Consider the following 18,835-nt stretch of genomic DNA (forward strand, 5'->3'; position numbering starts at 1 on the left):
TTGAAACACAACACTCAAAATATATGGCATCTTACCTTCTAGATTCCTTAGGGGTAAAGATGGCATCTTCTAATTCTTTCTTTCCCCCACATCCTTAAGAAATAATAACTGACACAGAGCAGGAGTATGATATCATGTAAATGCCTTTTCTTTTTTTTAAAGTAAAAGAGTGTTCTTGGTGAATGTTTTTTATTTTAATCGAAATTGTAAGAGTCAGGCTGCCACCTGGCAGAATTGGTCATCTTGACTATCATGATTCATTTAAACTCACCAAGCAATTAATTCAGTTGTAGCATATAGAGAGAAGACAGGTAACCAGTGCAAACCAAACTGACCGGTTCTGCCATTCAAAGTATGGTTGTTCCACCACAAAACAGTGAATGCGGCCGCTCAGGAACCTTTCTTTTGACAGCTCCCCAGGACATGGCTCTGGTTTGACTGACTTTGTTTACTAAATAAATTAATTCCTACTTCTGGAGTAGCTTCAATTTTTAAACAGAAAGCCATCTATTGACAGTCACTGATACACAGGATTTTATTGTTTGATATTAAACAATTAAGAATTATTGTTTTTTCCCCTACAAGTACACTATACATGAAAATAAATATCATTTAGAATACAGCCACTAGGAGTGGAGAGAAAGGGAGACTCTATATCCACTCTGTGCCTTAAAGGGATAGCTTTACTTGAATAAAACCAAAGGGCAGACTGGATTTCTTTCATGGAAATAAAGCTCTCTTTGGCAAAATGTATATCGAAATCTGATGAACATTTCCTAAGATGAGTCTGATTAACACATTTTCTTTTTTCTTTCTATTATTGCTTTTAGCCACACCACACAGCATGTAGGATCTTAGTTCCCCCACCAGGGATTAAACCTGTGCCCCCTGTAATGGAAGCCTGGAGCCTTAACCAATGGACCAGCAGTGAACGTGTCCCTGTAAACACATCTTTTAAAAAATCCTAAGGAGTCTTTTGCTCTAGTAGCGACTTAAAAGTCTTTAATAATTTAAAATAACTTTGAAATTGCTACTTTCAACAATGTATCTGAAGGTACATACTCAAAAAATGCTGAAATAAGTCAAGGTGTTTACAAATGTTGGGAATTTTGTTATTTATTCAACCTGCAGATAAAAAATAGCAAAGCATGACACCATAGTTTTCTTAGCATAAGACAAAAATCTTGTTTAAAAGCAGGCTGAAGTTTTCCCTTCTATAATTCTAGTGAGTTCAAATGTACTCAGGAAAAACAAATTGAGTGAGGACAATACCAAAGATGAGAAATAAAAGAAAATTCTAAATCCTCGGGTAATTTTGAAATAAGTTCACAGTTGGAAGATTCATTAACAAGAATAATTCAAAAGATATTGTTAGAGCTATAATTTAGAAGCCTTGTTCCATGAGCAGATTATAATATGAAAACTTCAAAAGGAAGTATTGATTATACAAGGTAAACAAGACAAGGCTGAATGATAAAAAAAAAAGACATCTTGTGTTCTCTCTCATTGGAAAGAACAACCAGGTACATGCTGCTGACTAGACTATAAACTGCTCTAAGTGAGGCAGTTGGAAAAGGCTATTAGATTATGCGTGTTGAGGAGCTGCCCCAGGGGGCAGAATGTGTCACAGTGGCACATCCCTTTTTTTTTACTACCACAGCTTTCACCAGAATCGACCAAAGCCTTAGAAAACAAATTCAGACACTTTTTGTTGAAACTCCACGCAAACTATCGAACCAACTTAACACCTGGAACATATCAGAAGTTTTGCACGTTTCCCAGACACAGTGGAATAAACAGATTTCAGCTGGAAGTTTATCTTAGAAAAATGCTCACGTGCATTTCCATGCATATAATTACAGGTTACATTAAGAAACCGCTTCTTAGTTTTCACTAGGGAATATTAAACAAGTCAGAATTTAAAGATAATTCCCTTTCTGCCTCTGGTGAAGGTTTTAGGTTTTTGAAAACGTAAATAAAACGTGCAGAGTGACATAAAGAGCTGCAAACAAGTATAAACATACCACTATAGCTCCCATAATAAAAGCTTGTTGGAGGCGGGGGTTAGGTAGAAGGTTGAACTGGTATTCATCTTCCTCAAACTACAATCCCAAGATGTTGACTGTTGTACAGTTGTGAAACAAAGGCAAGGTGAAGGGTGAGAAACAGAAAGGACAGCGGAAAGGAAGACGAGTGCTCAGCAGCTAGAACCTGCTCGGTCTAGCTGGCCCGGCTCTCCCCAGCACCTTTCTGGTCCCAGTTCTGTGCTTCTCTAATACAATTCACATCATCTCTCAGAGAGATGGAGCTCTCTTTAAGGAAAGCCAAGCCCACATCGAGAGGTAACGTGCAGAACCGTAAATGAAAAATGTCCACGTCTAGCAGCATGCAGACGAGCAAAAGAAAACCAGCTGTCAGTTTCAGACTCCTAGCTGTAACGGGGTTTCAGGTTTCCCTTTGCCTCAGTCTCTGTCTCTCTCACTGTGTCTCCCTCAATAATATCAGCTTTCTAATCACCTCAAATCAAAAACACATTCTCCATCTGTCCTTGTGAAATAAATGCTGATGAAACAGAAAGACAGAGTGCGATACTCACAACAATGAAGAATTCCTACACATGCCGGTCCAGTTTCTTGCTTTAAAAAAGATGGAAGGTTCATTTAAAAAGCCTTGCAGAATTAGAAAAATAAGGAGGAGGGGGATTCCACCCACACAATCTTCCAGCCCACCGCAGAGAAGCCCGAAGGCTTGCTGACGTCACAGATTCATGAATGGATGTAAATTGGGCTGGTTTAGGATTCCGCACAGACTTCGCTATGGTGTGTGCTGTGAAAAAGAAAGGGAGGGTCCAGAGCAGTCCTGGCCAATAGGCTTCAGGCAGTCATGGCCTGCCTTCTTTCAGAAGGAATCTGCTCACAGAATAAACAGAGCCCACCAATCAGGCGTCTGCCACTGCCTTAGGACAGACTGGCAGCGTGAGGAGCGGGGTAGGGGGTGGTAGTGGTGTGTGTGTGTGTGTCTGTGTGTGCCTGTGTGCGTGTTTCAAGCTGTGATAGTCATGAAAACATTATTATTGCTATTGAATGAGGGAATCAAAATAGAATTTTGGTGGCATTGGTGCTATCAAAAACGCATATAGAAGATACCACAATCTTTTATTCCTCAGTTATTTTCTTTAACCTTTTTCTTGCTGTTCAATACTGTGCCTCAACTGATGTGATAAAAACAAATCAAAGTTAGAGAGTTCCTAAAACTGATGCCCAGTAGATGTACACCAAGACTTGTAAAAGCAAAACAGTAGAGAAATAATAATTAGAATAATACCCTAGTGATTAAGGAAATAGGTAAGAAAATATAACAAATGTAATTGTTTCACAGAACAGTATCACCTTACGGACATTTGTGATGAATCAAAAGCGAGTGTGAAAGCGTAATCTACTGCTACCTTTTAAATAAGGTAGGACATTTCCTCATTGGTTTATTAAACTTCTGACATTCAATTAAGACACAGATCCAAAGAGCTTATAATGTTCTTTGAGCAGATTTTGGTTTTAGTAAAATGTCTTATTACTAATAACAGAAACAGCTGTAATTAAATTCACCCAAAGAGCTCATGACATTTTTTTTCTTATTAAAAAAATTTTAACAGCTTTATTGAGGTGCAATTGCTATACAAAGAACTACACATAATTAATGTGTACAACTGATAAGTTTGGAACTATGCAAATACCCATGATACCATAATCACAGTCAAGGTAGTAGACACATCTGACAAGTTTCATGTGTTCCTTTGGGTTTTTTGTTATAGCTGCTGTAGGTTTTTGCGGCAAAAATACTTAACATGAGATCTACTCTCAGCAAATTTTGAACTGCACAATAAAATACCATATTGTTAACTACAGGCATGTTGTACTACAGATCTTTAAAACCTATTCATCTAGTATAACTAAAACTTTATATCTGTTGAATAACAACTACCCATTTCCCTCTCCTCTCAGGCTCTGGAAACCACTATTGTATTCTCTGCTTTCATGAGTTTGACTATTTTGGATAACTCATATAAATATAATCAAGCAACATTTGTCTTTTTCTGTGACTTGCTTATTTCATTTAGTGTTATGTCCTCCAGCTTCATCAACGTTGTTGCAAATGGTGGCATTTCCCTTTTAAAAGCTGAATAATATTCCATTGTAGGCATATACATTTTCTTTATCCATTCATCTGTTGATGGACATGTGGACTGTTTTCATATGTTGGCTATTACAAAGAGTGCTGCAATAAATACGGGAGTGTAGATATCTCTTTGAGATCCTGATTTCATTTCTTTTGAATATATACCCAAAAGTGAGATTGCTGGATCCTATGGAAGTTTCATTTTTAATTTTATGAGAAATCTCCATACTGTTTTTCATAACTGCTGCACTGTTTTACATTCCCATCAAGAGTGTGTAAGGGTTACAATTTCGCTACAACACTTGTTATCTTTTTTAAAAATAATAAGCCATCCTAAGTGGTGTGAGGTAATATCTCATTGTGGTTTGATTTGCATTTCCCTGATAATTAGTGATGATGGACACTTTTTCACATATTAATACCCACTGGCCACTTGTATGTCTTCTTTGGAGAGCTGTCTGTTCAAGTCCTTTATCCATTCTTGACATGAGTCTTGGCAATAATTTCTTGAAATGACACCAAAAGCACAGGCAACAAAAGCAAAAATAGACAAGTGGGACTGTATAAAACTAAAAAGCTTCAATCAACAGAATGACAAGGCAATCTACAGAGTGGGAAAAAAATATCTGTAAACCAGATATATTATCTGATAAAGGGTTAATTTCTAAAAAGTACAAGGAACTCATACAACTTAGTACAAGGAAAAAAAACCTGATTTTTTTTTTTACTGTTTTTTGGGGGCTTAATATCGTCAATGAAATTTTTAAAATTTTTATTGGAGTATAGTTGATTTACAATGTTATGTTATATTCTGCTACATAGCAAAGTGAATGTTATAATATACATATATCCACTCTTTTTTAGATTCTTTTCCCATATAGGTCATTACAGAGTATTGAGAAGAGCTGATTTTTTACTCTTTGTTTTAAATTTTTTCAAAGTTACACAGAAGTGGAGATTAATATAATTTATTGCCCTTGAATAGCATCATTTCATTTCACAATTACCAATACTTTACTAATACTGATCATAGCTTTTTTGAACTTGGGAAATGATCTCAAATCCTTGAAACTAGAACAACAGTGGTTAATATAAGGCCTTGGTTATAGGTGTCCAGTGACCAAGAACATTCTGAACAGATATCTGCTCTCTCAATCAGCTTATTTGTACAGCTGACAGGAGAGTGGTTGCTTGTTTCTATGTGATTATAAAGGGTTCAAACCTGACACTAATAAGTACTGCTTACTGCTTACTTCATTAGGGGAGGAAAAAAACCCAACTTCCCAGGGCTATTTTATACACAGGAAAGACATACTGTTCTATATACTCAAGCAACAGCATCTCATTAGCAAACAATATATTCAACAAATTTCTTTAAAGAAGCTTCTTGTGGAATATCACAATGGAAAAGACAGACCAAAGAAATTTATCCATGTGACATGGGTGTGCTCAAGACCAATGTAATATTGGTACCTTCCTAGTAGGCCTGAGTGCCCCACACTGATCTATACCAATCAATTATGTCCATGTACTAAGATTATTTTAGAATTCACAAATGAAAAGAAGATAAAGAATATGCATCTCTGTTTCCTTCAACAGCAATCAAAGCCAACCAGGCTATACCGGAAGAACTGGATTTATATATTGAAAAAAACAAAACAAACTTCCAAATAATACAGACTAATAGAAAGAGGTAACCCCTTTATGAAAAAATATGTCAATGAGATGTTAAATCTGTTACAGAAGCTAACACACTGGCTGTTAAGTTTCATAGAAACATCATTACTCAATCAAAGACCAGGGTACGTCTCTGAAGCAATTCAACAAAACAGAATGCATAATGGTTCTAATAACAGTCATCTAACATGTTGGTTTAATATGTAATCTGGCAAATAAAAATTAGCTAGCTCTACCGACTTGCCGTTTTAGTAAGATGAACTTAGTCTGGATTAGCATGCCTCCCTAGAGCACAGAAATAACCTTGTCAACAAAAATTTCTCTATGTCAAGCATGACAGGAAATCTGTTGGGAAGATAAGTTGTATCCCCAAATCTCAGAAACTGCACTAATTATTCTTCAAGGAGAACAATGTTGTTTTGGGCACAGAAGAAAAAGGGCCAAGAAAAATGTATATCCGAAAGCAATGCTTCTTGAGAACTTTCTGTGATGACAGAAATGTTCTATAATTTGCACTGTCTCATATATTAGCATGATGGAATGTGGCCACGATGATTGAGGAACTGAATTTTAAGTTTTATTCAATTTTAATTAATATAAGTTGAAAAATAAGTCACAAGTGGCTAGTGGCTACTGAATGGGACATTGAAACTCTAGGAATATTAAGCCAAGGCCCATACTCACAAGTAATTTTTTATTTCAGCATGTAGGCACGATGAGTATGGAGCACTACAAAGCCAGTTATCAAAGTGAGTAAACTCTTTTAAGAACCAAATGGACCTTTTCAAATTTCATTAATGACTAAAAGATAATCTGGTCTCCTTTCCCAAGAAGATATTCCAAACTCACTATCAGGGAAAAATTTAAGAACACAAGTTAAGGCACAATTATTCTGGCATAAAATGTGATCTATTCTATGGGAATTCCCTGGTGGCACAATGGTTAGGACTCCATGCTTTCACTGCTGAGGACCTTGGTTCCATCCCTGGTCTGGGAACTAAGATTCCACAAGCTTTGAGGCGTGGCCAAGAAAAAAAAAAAACGAGCTATTCTAAAGCTGGTTATGTGTTTTTTTTAAAGGAAAATGACTAAATCAGAATCTAAGAGTTCAAAGTACTATGACCTAGGGGCAATTTTTGTCGTAAATACCAAGAAAAAGAAAGAGTATGATGATCTCAGTACTAATGCATGATGACTCAGATTTCTTTTACAGGCACCAGTGTAGCTAGAAGTTAGTAAAGAGATCTGGGTTCAAATTCTGACTCTGTTGGTTATTATCATTAGTTATGTAAGTTTAGGTAAACCAAGCTATTGGTTTCTCATTTTTAGAGTAAGATGTACAGTGTGGGGAAAATAGTCATTAATAAATAACATCTTTGGGGACAAAGGTAGCCAAAAGGTACAAACCTCCAGTTATATGATAAATAGGTACTAAGGATGTAATTAATGTACAATGTGATTAATATAATCAACACTGCTGTATGTTATACATGAAAATTGTTAAGAGACAAAATCCTAAGAGATCTCATCACAAGGAAAAATTTTTTTTTTCTTTTGTATGTATATAAGATGATAGATTTTAACTAAACTTATTGTGGCAATCGTGGAGAAGGAAATGGCAACCCACTCCAGTATTCTTGCTTGGAGAAACCCATGGATGCAGGAGCTTGGTGGGCTACAGTCCACGGGTTGCAAAGAGTCGGACACGACTGAGCGACTTCACTTTCATTATTGTGGTAATCATTGCATGATGTAAGTCAAATCATTATGCTGTATGTCTAAAATTCATACAGTGTTGTATGTCAATTAAATCTCAATAAAACTGGAAGAGGAAAAATAAAGTGGGGATAATAATAGGCTATATGCCTATTATGTGAAAGTTAAATAAAATAAAACGTGTGGACTTCAGCACAATACTGCATATAGAAGATACTCAGAAAATGATTCTGGTAACTGTTTTTGTTTTACTGTTGTTAATATAAACAAAATAAAGATTTTTTATTTTGCTCAATGGACATGAACTTAGGCAAGCTTTGGGAGATGGTGAAGGACAGGGAGGCCCGGCGCACTGCAGTCCATAGGGTCGGACACGACTGGGCGACTGGACAACAGCAAGCTAGAACAGGTCTTTTCAGGAAATTTAGAAATATGCATTAGTGACACATCTTCCAAAGAAAAGCTCATCCTAATTATTTCCCTTTGGGAAGTTGAGGAATACTCTCTGAGGTTCTGAAGGTGAGTGAGGGAAAACCCTGAGGAAGTTAAGAGAGGTGACCAAAAATTCTCTTTGTAAAAATAAAAAAAAGTTAAAATTTTTCTACATAAAGATGCAGTTTGTATGAACTGATGTAAAAAAACAATCTTTCTAATAGGTGAGAATGCTAATTAGAATTCACTTCCATATCTGAACATTAACCCTAACTTACCCTGTTTTCAAAGTACATGGTTCCTCAAATAAATTTTTTTTTTTTTCCACTTAAACTACAGTAGATTGAGACTAGGGCTCTGAGCAAGTCCTTCTAATCCAGAGAGTTCCAGATCACATCTTCTACCTTCTCATTCTTTTTATTAATAAAACATTTTATGAAGTTTTTTAAATTTTTTTTCAACATTCAAAGACCTCAGCAGACTATTACTCGAACTTTGTTGTTGCTGCTGTCCAGCTCTCAGGAAATGTTTATCTGAGAAAGTGATTTTTAAGAAACATCTAAGGAAAAATATTCTTGTAAGTATTACTAAAACCTGTCCTTGCAGCAAAGGAGAGAGAGAGTTCATCAGAAAGCTACATGCTACCCAAATATCATTAGCACAGTACTCCCTAGCAGAGGCACTATCATTGTTACATTGTATGTAATGGTTTTCCTTTTATTATAAGAAACAGCCATATTGCTTTTACACGGTCCACTATCTTGCATGATGTCTCACACGTAATAAATTCACAACAGGAGTTTGTTTTTAGAACTCAGCATCAGGGAAACTGTTTTTTGTTCTTGAAGAATTATTAGCCTTCCCTTTTAGATGGCAACAATGTAATCCACTGAATTGCCTTTTTTTTTTTTGTCCCTGCAAGGAAGTCCAGAGCCAACTTTATGCTCAAATCAATCAATCTATATCTCTGTATAATTTATTTTAGCTTTTTGTGGTTATCATTGTTGCTTTATCTTCCTTGTTTTAGGTTTGATTTTCCCTTTGTTAACCTTGTTATGTATATATATGTCATAAGCACATCCTTTTAGAAAAAGTAGACTATAAATAGAAACATAGTAATACACCTATTAACTTTTAAAAAGATGAAAGTCTCATGATGGTAAATTCCACAATCATTTTTATGATAGAAAAAAATCCTAAAGGTTCATATAATTACAGCAAATTTTGAAGAATATTGTGAGTTAAGTGGATTTGAAGTCCAGCATTTTTATCAAAGGATAATAAAACATCTAGACAACTGGGAAAAAGGAATTGTTTAGAGATTTTTATGCTATTTAGAATAAAGTTTAACAGCTTAATGAAGTTTTAATGTATTATCTGTGTCAAAAGGATGATTACGAACAAGGGATATAATTCTCTGATCAATAATGAAAATGCACTAAAGCAAATCAAAAGCAAATGGATTTCTCAATAAATAAAACATTTAACATCCCTGAAATACACCACTCCATAAAACACAAAATCTGGCAAGTTACCATAAACCAAACCTTTGTGGAACTAAAAATAATATTTTGAGTTTATAAAGGCACTTTACATATTGAAAGGGTAAAAAACCAACCAAACAAAAAATAACTTTATATTTTACCCATCCATATAGAGTTTGTACTCTTTCTGAGAGGCCATGTAAAGAAACAACCATTTAACTTTTATACTTCTAATCCTGTTTTCATTTCCCTGCTTCTTTAGTGGAAGTTGGCATTTCCACTTTAGCTTTACAAAGCATGTAGCATAACTGAAGATCAAAACATAGAAATAGTGAACAACCGCCCCCTTTTAAAATCTGCCCCTACATCCTCTCCATTTGAGGAAACTGTCTCTCTCCCAGTCTCAGTCCAAGAGGTTCAGGCAAGGCCAACCCCACCTGAAGCTAGGACTCCAGGAGTGAACACGTGACACAAGGCAGGGCAGTTCACCTACTTGGTTATAATATGAGTGAAAGGACAGGCACATGACCCAAGTCCACTGGACCCATGACCCAGTGAGAATCCACCATGTCATCCCCAGGATGTTGGCTGCAACTGTTGTTTAATTGGGATATGAGCTCCTAAGTATACTGTGAGTAGAGAGGTTTGCATATCTAATTTCTAAAAATAATAATTGGGTACAAATCTGGCCCTAGACATTCTTTGTAAACAATCTTCTCCTTCACTTTAAAATTTACAAAGTATCTTAAAGTAGATTTTAGTCTCACTTTATATGTGAGAAAATTAATGTTCAAGAAGATTGGCTCATCTAATCCATCTTTGTCTAAACTCTGCAACCTAGTGACTTATACTTTTTAAATTCTATCCATTACCTCTTTCCCCTCTCCTATTAAAGACCTGTCTGTGGTCATTCAATGATTAAAATTTAAAGTGAATTTAAAAAGTGACAATGCAAAGATGAAAAGGCCAGTTTGTAGTAGTAGGTTGCTTTGGTAAGATGAATAACAACACAAATGGTGAAAGTGCTAAGTTAGGCAGCAATGTGTTACTTGAGGCTGGAGAACAATACAAGAAGGAAGTTAACTGACTTCTGTGGGTGGGAATATTCTTCCACGCGTGGGACTTTCCTACATAAGGCAAAATGTTTAGCAACCCTTCCTCGCGCCACCCCCGCCCCAATGCCTGTAACAGACCCAGTCTTTGCCATAGCTAAAAAAAGTCGGTGGGATTGATTGTCTCTATAGGCTTTATGAGACTGGGCCTCACCCAATTTGAGAACTACTAGTTAGGCTATTGGAGAAGGAAATGGCAACCCACTCCGGTATTCTCGCCTGGAAAATCCTGTGGACAGAGGAGCCTGGTGGGCTGCTGTCCATGGGGTCGCACAGAATCAGACACGACTGAAGTGACTTAGCATGCATGCATGCATTGGAGAAGGAAATGGCAACCCACTCGAGTATTCTTGCCTGGAGAATCCCAGGGACAGAGGAGCCTGGTGGGCTGCCATCTATGGGGTCGCATAGAGTTGGATAAGACTGAAGCAACTTAGCAGCAGCAGCAGCAGTTAGGCTATAGAGTGGTGCTCTCTGCTGCCCTCTGTTGACATAGAAAGGTAAGATCAAGCCCTTAGCTGAAAAAACAAAACAAAACAAAACAACGTGTCCTGTCCCTTGGAGAAAAATGTTCCAAGAACAGCTTGGTGTTGAGGCTCACTGAAAGCTCTGAAATGTGGGTGAGGCCGAGTAAAAGCTCAGAGCCACTCTTCCTGGTGCAGACTATAGCCAGTATTTGCCATTTGCTTGTCTTTGGCAAGTTGGCGTGTTTGTAAAGGGAATAAAGGCTTGTCTTATACAAACAAACCCTGTCCTTATGCTGCAGTTTGCCCAGGGCTTGAAGCAAACCTTCCTCCCTTACTGACAGAATGATCATTTTGGGTTGGGTGGTTACAGTCAGTTATAAAAGGAGGTAAACCTGAAGGGGGAAGATTTGGGAAAACCAAATATAAGAGACTAGGACAATTCTTCCAAGGCAGTTCTTACCAAATGTAAAATCAGTAAGGCACACACCAGCACTTTCCCTTCCCATACTGGATTACAGTATACAAGCATAGCAGAAAAAAAAAAAAAAAGGAAGTCAGAGTGGAGAAGATGTTAACACAGAGTCAGTAAAAGTGTGGCTTGCTTTTAAAATCAGTTTTATACAGCTGTTCCATATACAAGCTCACTCTGTGTAAACCCACACTCAGCACTGCAGTCAGCTCTCTGTTATTAACATCAAATGAACGGGCTTCCCTGGTGGTAAAGAATCTGCCTGCAAGGTGGGAGACCTGGGTTCAATCCCTGGGTTCGGAAGATCCCCTGGAGGAGGGCATGACAACCCAGTTCAGTATTCTTGCCTGGAGAATCCCCAGGGACAGAGGAGCCTGGTGGGCTACAGTCCATGGGGTGGCAAAGAGTTGGACATCACTGAGCAACTAAGAACACCAATGAAGAGAACAGAGATTACAGAACCTCAAAATATTTGAGAGAAAGATATGTTTTTTAAAATATTTCATAAATATAATCATATGTGATGTCCAAGGAATACACTTAAAACCAAATGTTGAAGCCACTCTGTAAAGCTCTCGGTTTTCCATTACACATAATCACACTAGCTGAAAAAGACAGTAATTGCTACTAGCAGCAACCTGCTCCCAATCAATCAATCTATAACATATATTTAAAAATTTTACTACTTTTTGAGTCCTGATATAGTCTCCTGAACTAGGTTGAGAACTGAAGTTTTACATGTAACATTCACTACACAAGCAATAAGTAGATGGAGCGGCATAATGGAAGGGAAGATTATTGGACCTAGTGCTTACTTAAAAGCTCTGAAAAATCAATATACAAATAAAATATACAAATTTTTATTGAATGTCATCTATGTTCAAAATATCTTACATGTGCTGTGACATACACATATAGGGATAAATCACAGATCCTGATCTCAGTCTATTTCATTAGAAAAGATAGAAAAACAATAAACAGTAAAATATGATTATCAGAATGGTTTAAAACTGTAACAGAAGGCACAGTGCTGGAGACTGTCTCCTAAAATATCATCTCCTCTCTTTCTTGTTAGTTATAGAACCCTTATGCCCAATCCATTTAAAACTGTAGATGGATACAAGCCACGCTGCTAAAGACTTCTCTGTTCTCCTGACTGTAGATGTGAGCACATGACTGAGTTCTAGCCAGTGGGGTTTGAGTGCAAGTCTGGTTTTAACTTGCAGGTCTTACTTGCTTGTACTGGACTTTCTTAAGTCCCATGCTGAGTCAGCTTCTACCATGCAGATGATGGTACCCCAGGCAATGGCAGAGCAAGGAAGCAGAAGTAGCCTTGGGGTTTGATTCTTTGACGAATCAGAACCATCCATCTGTCCTGGGGTACCTGCCTACTTCAGGACTGCTAATGAAGACAGAAATAACATCCCGTCTTTTGGAACCACCAAAAATTGTGAGACTCTCTGTTACTGCTACTTAGTGTGTATTCCTACTAATATTGTTACCAGGTGGACTGCGGTTATTTCCTGAATGAGATAAATTAGCAATTATTGCTCTAGACATCTTAAGAAGAATACTGACTCAGAGAATCAAGGATCTGAGAGAAACCTTACAACTCAAATCTACTCTGTCCTCTTCTTTGTTACATACGAAAAAACTGAGGTTCAAAGATTTGTCCGTAGTCTTGGAATTTGTGGCATTGAGTCAGGAGTTGATCTTAGATTTCCTGAATGTTCTCTGTAATTTTTTGGTGGGATAAGAGTGACCACTAACGCTACCTCTTTTTCTTGGACAATCAGTTAGTTCATTTGGTATTCCTAGAATAGGATACTGTTCTTAGTCCTAAAGAAAACCCAACAAAATTTTTAAAAATCACATTTATTTATTTATTTATTGTCTCAAAGCTATCTGCAATCTAATAGAAGAGAAAATACTAGCTTACCTCTACGATACTACTAAAACCTGGACAAACAAGATCAGTTTCTCTCCTGATAACAAGAGCTTTGGAAATACAGAAAATATGATTCAAGAATTTCTGAATCAATTCTTAAGAACTCTGTTGGACCCTAATTAAACATGCAAAGGGCTTGAAATATATTTTTAATTCTCATGAAATTCTTCTTTTTCCTTAGCCTGCAAAATTTTAATGCTTTAGTCTTTTTAAAAATCACCTCTAAAGCCTAGAGCTCTTTTCTGTGTTGGCTAGCTAACAACAGCTGTTCTCCACCAGAAACCTTTTCTAAGCTGTACTCTTGCTAAGGAGGAAGCGTTAATGACCAGAGCAGCAAGTGGACCTTTTCCTCCCTCAACTCACAGCCACCAGGTTTATCTTACAGCCACCCCTCTTGTCCTAGGGGACAGAATATCCACCTGTCATTGTAGTTTGGCAACTAAAGCCGGTGTGTCCCCAGATCCTCTGTAGTGGTGTTGCTTGTCCCTCTCATGAATGGGCTACGCATGTGCTAAGTCACTTAAGTCATGTTCAACTCTGTGACCCCTGACTTTGTAGCCTCGCCAGGCTCCTCTGTCCATGGAATTCTCCAGGCAAGAATACTGGAGTGCGTTGCCATCCCCTCCTCAGGGGATCTTCCTGACCCAGGGATTGAACCTACATCTCTACGTCTCCTGCATTGGCAGGAGGGTTCTTTACCACTAGCGCCACCTGGGAAACCCGAATGGACTACAGATGATGCTAAACCAACTTGGGGGGAACTGTTACGATCTAAAGAAAATTATTACAAACACTCTTAAGACATGTATGGACCTTGAATTTTAAAATCAGCACAATGAAGTTCTAAGACCACTCAAAATGGAAGCAGTGGCCTAAAAAGGCCACGTATTCTTGGCATGTATTTTTAGTCTGTTAAATTACTCAAGGCTCTGTATTAAAGGGTCATCGTTGAAAAGGCCACTCCTCTAGAAAAGAGGCTGTTGTCTTGAGTGGCTTTCACTGTAAATATAAAAAGAGGAGGTGGTGGGGAATAAGATTCTCCCAAATAATAAAACATGCTATAAGTAAACCTTGCAACACTGAAAAATAAAATGCAATTTCCCAAAAAGAGTATTTGTTGGAGCTTACTTCCAAAATGGGCTATGACATACTCACCAATTTCACACTAAATTTACATTTCTGGAGTAGCCTCTATCATAAAGCTCTTTATATTTAGGGTGAGTTCATGTATATTGTCCCCTAGAAAAGTTATGACCAACCTAGATATAGCATATTCAAAAGCAGAGACATTACTTTGCCGACTAAGGTCCGCCTAGTCAAGGCTATGATTTTTCCAGTGGTCATGTATGGATGTGAGAGTTGGACTGTGAAGAAGGCTGAGTGCCAAAGAATTGATGCTTTTGAACTGTGGTGTTGGAGAAGACTCTTGAGAGTCCCTTGGACTGCAAGGAGATATAACCAGTCCATTCTAAAGGAGATCAGCCCTGGGATTTCTTAGGAAGGAATGATGCTAAAGCTGAAACTCCAGTACTTTGGCCACCTCATGCGAAGAGTTGACTCATTGGAAAAGACTCTGATGCTGGGAGGGATTGGGGGCAGGAGGAGAAGGGGACGACCCAGGATGAGATGGCTGGATGGCATCACCGACTCGATGGACATGAGTCTGAGTGAACTCCGGGAGTTGGTGATGGACAGGGAGGCCTTGTGTGCTGCGATTCATGGGGTCGCAAAGCATCGGACACAACTGAGCGACTGAACTGAACTGAACTGATGAATGCCTGATTACATTTTGAACCAAATGAAAGAATACTTTCTGTTGCTGCCACCTACTGCAAATTTGAAGAATGTTTGAAAAACTTAAAAGAGAAAATCCAATACAATAATATTACTGAGGAAAAATTTACAAGTCAGACAAGTAGACTGAGATCAATGTCATTATGCTTTATTAAACAACTAATTATTCCAAAACCTTGAATGATGATCAATAAGGTAATACTGCATAAAGAAAGTCAACAATCATACAGAACCATATTAAGTAGCTTTGTTAAGCTATGCTTGAAAGACATACATAATACACATATCTGTATATATACCTATGTGTATATGTATGCCATATATATGCATGTCATTTTTCTCTAGTCTATCTTACATGGAGAAATCAGGGATTTCCCTGGTGGTCCAGTGGCTAAGAATTCACCTTGCAAAGCAAGGATGTGGGGTCAATTCCTGGTCAGGGAAATAAGAACCCACAAGTCACGGAGCAACTGAGCCTGCGCACCGCAACTAGAGAGTCCTCAGGCCGCAATGAAGATCCCATGTGTCCCAACTAAGTCACAAGGCCGCCAAATAAATTAACTAAAAAAGAAAAATCAGTTTGTCCTTTGTATTAAAGGAAAGCTACCATTCATAGCTACCAGAAAACACAAAATACACTGTTACTAATTTGAACAACCATAAGTTCAAAAAATAATAAAGTAGATAAACATACAAATAACATGAAGGGAAGAAGAAAAAGTCCATGAACAGACAATTTACAAAAAATATATACAATGGATAGTAAGGGAAAAGTGTGACTTCGGTATCAAAAAATGAAAATTAAATCAAAATGAAATACCGGTTTCTCTTTGCAAAGTGGCTAAGACTGTTTTATACACTGCCTTGGAAAAGGTATGGGAAACATACTCTTACACACTGCTGATGATTAAATACTTCTTACAACCTTTTTGAAGTATAGTTACTTGATAGCAGGTGTCAGTGGGCTTAAATGTAAATATTCTTTGATCTAAAATTAAACTTCAAGGAATTATCCTAAACAAATAATCAAGAATTTGCAAAAAGGTCATTGAGAAAATAAAATACCCGTAAAGGGAAGTTTTATTAAATGAGTAAAATTAAAAATATTTTAAAGCTTTACAAGTTATATATTAAAGTATTGATATATAGATTAAAATATTCATAACAAAATACGGATAAGGAAGGTAACATGATAATTGATACCATGTAATCTAACACATATATATGACTAGAAGAATAAATATAATGTTAACCATAGTTATTTGGATGCAGGGCTAGTGGTAATTTTATTTTCTTCTCTTTTAATCTAAATTTCTAAACTTTCTATGAAGTACAAGTATATTACTTTGGGAACAAAATTAAGTTTTAAGACCTGCTGATTTAATAAATACACTATTATTTTAACATTCAAGTTACTTGAACTTTAAAAAACTTCTTTTTCCCCCCTCTAATTTTAAGGGAGATATCAAACATGAAAGCACAGATGGCTTGGCAATGATTCTGTAATATATTCTGCTATAGAGGGTGGTATGTCTTCTCATTACAGTGAGGGATGCTCGTGGCTGGGAATACGCTTTGAGGAGGTGGGAGAGTTTACGACCGAAACTTTGACCACAAGGTAGGTAGGGATACCTGTGGTATCTACATATTTTGTCGTGCAAAAATATAGGCAAGTGAAGGTGGCAATAAAAGATTATGAGATGAGCAGAAAGGAAGGTGAGAGACCCTATCACAGGAAGCCCTGTCAACTGAGAAGGACAACAGAGTCAGGATAATAAGTTACAGAAGAGGTTCGGGAAACTCAAACAGATATGAATTCAAGGCCACCAATCAGCAGTGTGGACCCAACTGAGGAGGCAAAACATCAACACAGCAGCAGAAAACACAATTTGGGGAGTACTCTGGCTTGGCACAGTCAAAGGAAGAAGGGCCAAAGTTGACAAGGTGGAGGACGTAAGCCTGGAAGGAAGTGATTACTGAAATGTGCTGGATGGCACAAAGGCAAAGGGGTCAGGGATATATTTAGTTCGGTTAGTACCAGTATCTACTGTCCTGTATGACACACAACAGAGTAGTATAATATATATTTAAAGAAAAAAACATAATGAGACATTGTGTAAGGAGAGGTATGAGACAACTGACATAGCTGAGCACCTGCTATCTAACAGACTCTTGGCACAGATTAATGTATCAGCTCAGTCTCTTCTGTTTGGCTGCGCTTTCTCCTTTGCCTAGAAACATGTTCATGCCGCTCCTTTTCAGAATTTCCCTCTGACTTATCTACTCACTTTCCTGTCCTCCACCACCAAACTTCTTGAAAGAACACTATATGCCAAGAGCTGGCAGAAACTAGGCGTCTGCTAATGCTTTTCCTTGGCTCAGAGTGAGACTTGCTTCTAACCAAGAGAACACCATAAAGGTGCTGGAATGTACTGATCACATGCACATAATGATGTGATGATATTATAGAAAACCATACTGCACATCTTGCCGGAGTTTCTCCCTTCGTTAGCTAAGAGGAAGCAGATGGCCATATTGGGTAACCCCATATGGCAAGGAAGTGTGTGGGTGCTCTCCGTTAGCTGAGGGACACCTCTAGACAACAGGCAATAACAACTCAAAAAAAAAAAAAAAACAAAACAAAAAGCTGAGGCTTTTATTTCTACAACCCCAAGATACTGAATGCTGTCAACAGCCACACGAGTCCCCCAGGCAAGTTTCATATGAAAATCCAACCCTGGCCAACACCTTGATTACAGCCTTGTAAGAGACCCTAAGTGGGAGACCTAACTAGGCTACATTCAGAGTCCTGACCCACTGAAATTGAGATAATAAATGGGCGTTGTTTTAAGCCACTAAAATAATACTGTGATGCATCAGTAGAAAACTAATATACGCACAGAACTCAACACCATCCTGACTAGAGACAACTTGGTTAATATTTAAGAAAAGCAACTAAAGCTCTTGAAGTGCAACCAATAAAGATTATGATGGCATACTCAAATACCCCTTTTCATATAAATAATAGTAACATGATAGAGAAAACATTCTGCCTAATAACTCAAATAAACATGCTTTACAAGCCTAACCCTTTGTTAGTCACAGTCAAGTTCAGCAGCAGTAATCAATCACACATGGAATAACAGATTGGTTCCAAATTGGGAAAGGAGTGTATGTCAAGGCTGTATATTGTCACCCTGCTTATTTAATTTATATGCATAGTACATCAAGCGAAATGCTGGGCTGGATGAAGCACAAGCTGGAATCAAGATTGCCGGGAGAAATATCAATAACCTCAGATACTCAGATGACATCACCCTTATGGAAGAAAGTGAAGAGGGACTGAAAAGCCTCTTGATGAAAGTGAAAGAGGAGAGTGAAAAGCTGGCTTAAAACTCAACATTCAGAAAACGAAGATCATGGCATCTGGTCCCATCACTTCAGGGCAAATAGATGGGGAAACAGTGTAAACAGTGAGAGACTTTATTTTGGGGGGCTTCAAAATCACTGCAGATGGTGATTGTAGCTATGAAATTAAAAGATGTCTGCTCATGGGAAGAAAA

General features: G+C 37.6%; 1 protein-coding gene across 3 annotated transcripts in view; it reads right to left on the reverse strand.

Annotated features, from left to right (window-relative positions):
• MAP3K13 (mitogen-activated protein kinase kinase kinase 13) overlaps positions 1-18,835 on the reverse strand; it is a 159,670-nt gene that overhangs the window by 94,170 nt on the left and 46,665 nt on the right. The window contains exon 1 of one of the 3 annotated variants that reach the window (XM_005675173.3): positions 2,597-3,085. The exons of the other annotated variants lie outside the window; for them this stretch is intronic. The gene's annotated coding sequence lies outside the window, so the exon portion shown is untranslated. Of the gene's footprint in view, positions 1-2,596; positions 3,086-18,835 lie in introns of those variants that run through there. 3 annotated transcript variants of the gene reach the window in all.

The sequence above is a fragment of the Capra hircus genome, chromosome 1 (genome assembly GCF_001704415.2).
Source record: "Capra hircus breed San Clemente chromosome 1, ASM170441v1, whole genome shotgun sequence".
In the NCBI taxonomy this organism is placed as follows: domain Eukaryota; kingdom Metazoa; phylum Chordata; class Mammalia; order Artiodactyla; family Bovidae; genus Capra; species Capra hircus.